The following is a 6,000-nucleotide window of genomic DNA, read 5'->3' on the forward strand; positions in this document are numbered from 1 at the left end:
TATCCTAGGTTTTCTTCATGTGTTGTAGGATGGTATGCTTCCCTTTCAGGTCTTAAAGTCAAACGCAGGCTATAATCAGATGATTAGAGAACAATCCTACTGTTCTAGCTGAGAAAGCTGTCCTTTGTAAATGGGCTACAGTGGTGCAAATCATGCTCAGTCAAATGTGTGCGTCCAGTTTTAATCCAGGTTGTCCATTTTACAGGTGAAATGATCACAACAATTACTTTAAATAGCACTTTGCAACTGTGTGTGCCCAGGACCCCACCTGTAGTCTGCTTTTATAGCTCAGCCACTGAACAGGCCTTTGGCAAACCACAGTGGCTTGACTGGTTGCAGTCACCGGCCTAATTCTGCAGAGTGACCAGAGATTTGTCTGAGGGGTTATACAATTTCTTTTCAAAGATTATGTTCCAAGACTTGTATAAAAATGCAAGAGGAGTTGAAAAGGCAGAGGCAGAAGAGGCTTGCAAAAGTATCTTTTTTCCATGGTGCATGGGAAGATGTATGTGGCTACTCTATTTCAGTGTTAGTTACCCAGGTACTCCCAGGAGAAGAGCAAATGTACAGTACACACATTTCAGAGACTGGGGCTGCAAATTATTTGCAGAGGTATTAGTGCTGGGGATTAAACCCAGTAACTTCAGAGGAACTCTAGGCAGCATGGGAGCGAACAGGAGGAACTAGATGTCTGCGAGTAGTTGCAGAGCTATGATCTCACTGGGATCACAGGGATGTGCTGCAATGGATGGGTACTGGCTTTTTAGGAAGGACAGACCAGCATGGTGAGATGGAAAGTTGCCTTTTATGCAAGAGAACAGTGGGTATGCATGCAGCTATACCATAGGATGGGTGATGACCCAGACAAGAGCTTATGGGTCAGGATTAGAGATCAACATGGGCAATGTTGTGGTGGTTTGTCTGCTGCAGCCCGTCTGATCAGGAAGAAGTAGGTGAGGCCTTCTTCAGGCAACTGGGAGAAACCTCATGATTGACACCCTGGTCTTCATGAGAGACTTCAACCACCCCAATGTCTGCTGGAGGGACAAAACAGTGGGGTACAAGCAATCCAGAAGGTTTCTGGATAATCTTTTTCTTAAATAATAAGACAATATAAAAACCTGAAAAGCAACCCTGGTTACAAATAAGTATCATATCCTCAGGGGGCTCCAATATGAATAAGCACAATAACCATAAAAGTGGCTTCCTTGAGCTATTCCTACATTACTAGGGAGAAAAAGATGAGCTGTGAACAATCAGAAAGGTAATTTCTCCTGTACTTGCAACAAAATATCAGTTAAGAATTAACTTCATTGTGTTGCAAGCAAATCCATACCTTTTCTTCTACACTTCCTAGTTTTTTTATTAAGTTACAAAAAATAAATTCAAATAGTCACAGCTCTAGGTATGCCTGGAAACACGATAAAGCTTTGACTCTGCAAGACTTTTAACTGTACTTAATTTTAAGCATCTTCTCACCTTGCTTGTCAACTGGTAACACATAAAACATTTGTTTCAACACCTAACAGCATCATTGCTATAACATATTCCTTCCTAGAATAATGATCTTCTGTGCTGTACTTGCCTGTGACAACTGTAATCTCTTGATGTGATGAAATGCAGCTTTTTAGTGTACATGTTCCATGCCACACATGATGCACGGCAATTTATCTGAATCATCTAGCTCTTAGTGTCATTTTTATTACATATTTCTTCATTCTGAGGCTGACAAAGGAGATGAGGATCAATGGAAAGACAGGAAAAAAGGTGAGGAAAAGAGAAAAATGGGAAACCCATTTCCCATAACCTGGGAAAAATGGTTATGAGACCCCTAGATATACACATACAGTCTTCAGTCAGCTAAGAACATTTTGGCCTTCAACAGCAGACTTGTAAGTCAGTGGTTGATATGTGTAAGAAAATGTTTTTTCTAGTGTTCTTGGTTTGGTATCTTGAGAAGTTATTTTATCATTTACTGAACTGTTCCATATATCCTCATAATGAATAGTTAATGCTGTGATATTAGATGTCTGATGGCTCTGAAGTGAAAGTTCTCTGTTTCAGTTATTATGAGATATGCCCTTTTCATTTTCAGAGAGCCCTCTTAGAAACTCATACAGAAAATCTCAAAGGTACCATCGGTACCTTGTTTATCCCAAACTAGGTTTTTTGCTTCCTGTTAGCTCAGACACATTTAGTTTATTTTTGCAGCAGGCCTCTGTGAGGGCACTAAAAGATGTCAAATAAGACTGAAACTGAAGAAGGGACCTCCTATATCTCAAGGGCAAAAAGCTCATTTGGTTAACAGGCTTTAGGGGAAGATAAACTGTCCTACCTGCTGAAATGGACATTTTTGATATAACTAAGATCAAAAGAAACAAGTGGGGAGTGGGGGAAGGCAAAAGGCCATTATTATTACTGTTGTTGTTATTACTATTATTATTGTTATTTTCCCAGGTGTTCCATTAATTATTTTTATTCCTGTACGTGAAATAAGTCTGGATTACTTCCCAAAGTGTCTCAGATATCTCATACCCATGGTTACCAAAATAAGGAAAACAAAACCTGACTTTAAGATTTTACTTTATTTCTACAACTCTGTTAGCTGCATGAAAAACTATGTGGGCTCTAATAATAACTTACATTTAAAGCAACTCATATTTTGATCTGGAGAGGAATCTCTGTATTTGCAGTTCCAGGCATTTTTCTATGCAAGGTGGATCTTGGGTTGTCTTTTCATGAATTTTCACTACTGCCATGGTTTTGAGTAGAATATCTGACAATGAGTAAACTTTGTTAGGTTTGGAGATTTCATTTGATTAAATTCCTAAAAGTTGGATCTGATTTTAATCTTCATCTGAATTTACTGAGAACAGTGTTGCTTGGTAAACTTTGGTTTCCAGGTATTTTTGGCTTGGCTAGAAATAGTGTAGCTTATTTTGTATGTATTTCAGCGAACGCTAGAAATAAGCAGCGCAGGGGCAAACAGATATGGCAAAAAAAGTTATTTAAAAATTAACCAGCTTCATTTTGTTGTCTCCTTGCTTTGCTCTTTGGAATAGCGGATAAAACTCCTTTTGTGTGCAGCCAGTGTCATCAGTTACAATACTAAATGTTTGTGAATGACTTAAAAGCCAGTTTCAAAACACTTTAGGTAACCTGGCTGTCCCTTTCTGTGAGCCAGTCATGCCTAGGAGCTTCAGGATACGTCACAAAAGACTGAAGTAGGAGGCAGAACTTTCTAAGGTAAAACCTTAAAATAGTCTTGTTTAGGGCTCCAGTAATTCTGCTCCTTTCCCTGCCCCAAGTTGCCTAGTCCTGCTCCCTTCTCTGGTCAGACATTGATGCTTGTGTGACAGATTAAGTACAAGACTATAAAGCTGCTGAGCATCTGAGCCCATGAAAACTCTTGAATTTTTGGGGAGGATACCAGGCAACACTGTTGGCTCCTGATGGCCGAGACATCAGGGCTGTTGCAAAGGAGTGGGTTGGACTGTGTGACGTTGGGTGACAGCTCCAAAATGAACCATATGAAGGCTCCATGCAGGTGTGAAATGAATTATTTAAGTGCTATTATTAACGTGGTTGCAGGCTAAACATGGATTAGAGACAATACTTGGATTCAGCAAACAGACATGACATACTCAGTCAGAGCCCCTAAACATAGCATTAAAGAACATTGTTAAAGCACTCAAAAATTAGAAAATATAGGGATTAAAGTGCAACTTGAATTCAGCTTCCTACTGCATTACTTTGTAGTTTTGTCAAAAATAATCAGTTTGGGGCACCTGGAGAACTAACAGCTCTCTAACACAAAGTCCTGTACTAGGTCAGGACATAGCTGCATGATCTAGTTCAGGGTTGGGTTTTTTTGATTTTTCCATTTTCTATCTCATTTTATTTTGCAACAAACTCTTACTTGCAAAGAGGGCTTTAGTCTTAGGAAAGGCCTTCCCTTGAACAGCATTTTGAATCACACCATTTATTTCTCTAGTAAAGACTTCAGGCAAATGGAGCGCTTTTCTCTTCAAAGACACAGACCCTCTGGCAGCATCCCAGCTCTGCAGCAGCTCTTTGTGGTCACAGGTTCGACACTTCTCATGGCTCTATGGGTGACAGTATGTGCCATATCCCAAGTGAATCAGTGATGATAAGGGAAAGCAAGAGGGTGCTTTGTTGGCCGCTTTGCATTTGATGTTTGGAAGGTCTGTGGCTGGGGAGCTAATGTACTGGCTGCTGGAGAGCTCTAGTCATTTCATTGTGACTTATAGACCAGGAAACTGAATCTCATTAAAGACCTGACCTGCAGATGAATACAAATCTTGTCTCTGATTATAAACGACATCTGTGAAATGCAGCTTTGCTTCCTAGCAGGAGAAGGAACACTCCAGCTCAATACTAATTCAGCAGCCCCATCCTGTCCCATGACGCACAGGGATCAATTGTTTGTTCTTCTACTGCTGTGGATGTAACACATCTTCCTTGAGCAGGGAAACACTTTAGTCTAATGTGTGGATTTAATTTTCCCATCATTCTTTCTGCTCTGTAGAATACATGTCTGAGCTATGGCAAAGAAATTTCAATTTTTCCAGGAGGCTTTGGCTGTAAGGAATGGTTGAGAAGTGGACAGCTGTAAAGAGCTCGTAGCATTAATTGCTTCATGTCCTGTTCGAGCTATTCTTTCTGATGTTCTGTGACATGTAAGAATTATTTCCATGTTATGATGTCTGGAGCTGGATACAACATGAAAACGCCTTTTTCTCCTGATTCAAAACCTACTTCTGGTGGTGCTGGAAGATTTTATGCACTGACTGGTATTAGTGGGGATTAGATCAACCTATGACTGCCCCTTTTCCTGCAGGATAGCTGGTTCCTCCCTAACATGCATTTGGTAAATTATGAGTCACATTTGCCTGTTGCTCTTTCTGGAGAAAGCTTTGGTGGTATTTAGAGAATGCCAGACAAGAATTTCTCTTCCATGTAAGTAAAAAAACTCAGTGATTTGGCTAGATAGGACCATTTAAAGGAAAGTGAAAAATAGAGGTCAGTTAAAAAGCATAGAAAAGCACAGTTCTACAGGTTGTCTTTTATGAAGACCAGGGAGAGCTAGCTTCTAAACTTGAGTTTCAGTATTACTCAGTAGAGAGTTTGCACAGGCTTGCAGAGGGCAGGCTGACTTTCTGAAAGCTCTCAAAATTATCTCACATAGGGGAGTGGCGCCTTTTAAGAGAAAAAAAGCGTTCTCAGCCTTAGACGTGAAGTGTGCAGGTGGGGTTTCCTTTGTGGTCACATATCTTGTTCCCCTCATCTAAAAATAACAAGTGACAGCAGATTTTGTTGTAGTTGCCAACTTAAGCTCAGGCAATTTGCTTGTGCTTCAGAAGTGATGGGACACCTTGAACTGGATCACCTGGCATCTGTCTTGCAAACACATTCTCCCTCAGGGCTGGAAAGCTGGGCAGAAACTGAAAGCAAGGGTTAATTAGGAAAGAAAGTGTAATTATCTGGGTTTTCCTTTTTTTTTCCTGTTGTAACCTCCACTGACCTATAGCTACTGTGAGTTCATTTCCCATTCTGCACAGATACCTCTGTGCATTTCAAATGGCTTTGCCCATTGTCTCCCTGCTTAAATAAAACCCTGGGGATTGTTCAGCCTTTAAAGAAAATTACAAAAGCCTTTGCATATTGCGCAGTTACGTCTCCCTTTGTTTTCCTAAAAAATGGATTCAGCACCTCCCTGGCAGGACACCAGAATTACCACGTCAATATCACAACATCTCTCTGTGGGAGTAATGCTTGTGTATTAACATCCTGGTCCAAGGTTATATGTTTATAGGCAAAACCACATTAAAATGAGTTGTTTGCACTATTACCTTCAGGGGATGTAAACAGTGAGTAGGTTGTTCATTCCTGTCCCAACTGTGGAATCTGTTACAGGCATCAAAATAATTGCGATTTATGTTGAGAGGTTTTAGAAGAGGCAACTCATTGCCCCTCCAA

The sequence above is a fragment of the Pelecanus crispus genome, chromosome 1 (genome assembly GCF_030463565.1).
Source record: "Pelecanus crispus isolate bPelCri1 chromosome 1, bPelCri1.pri, whole genome shotgun sequence".
NCBI lineage: Eukaryota > Metazoa > Chordata > Aves > Pelecaniformes > Pelecanidae > Pelecanus > Pelecanus crispus.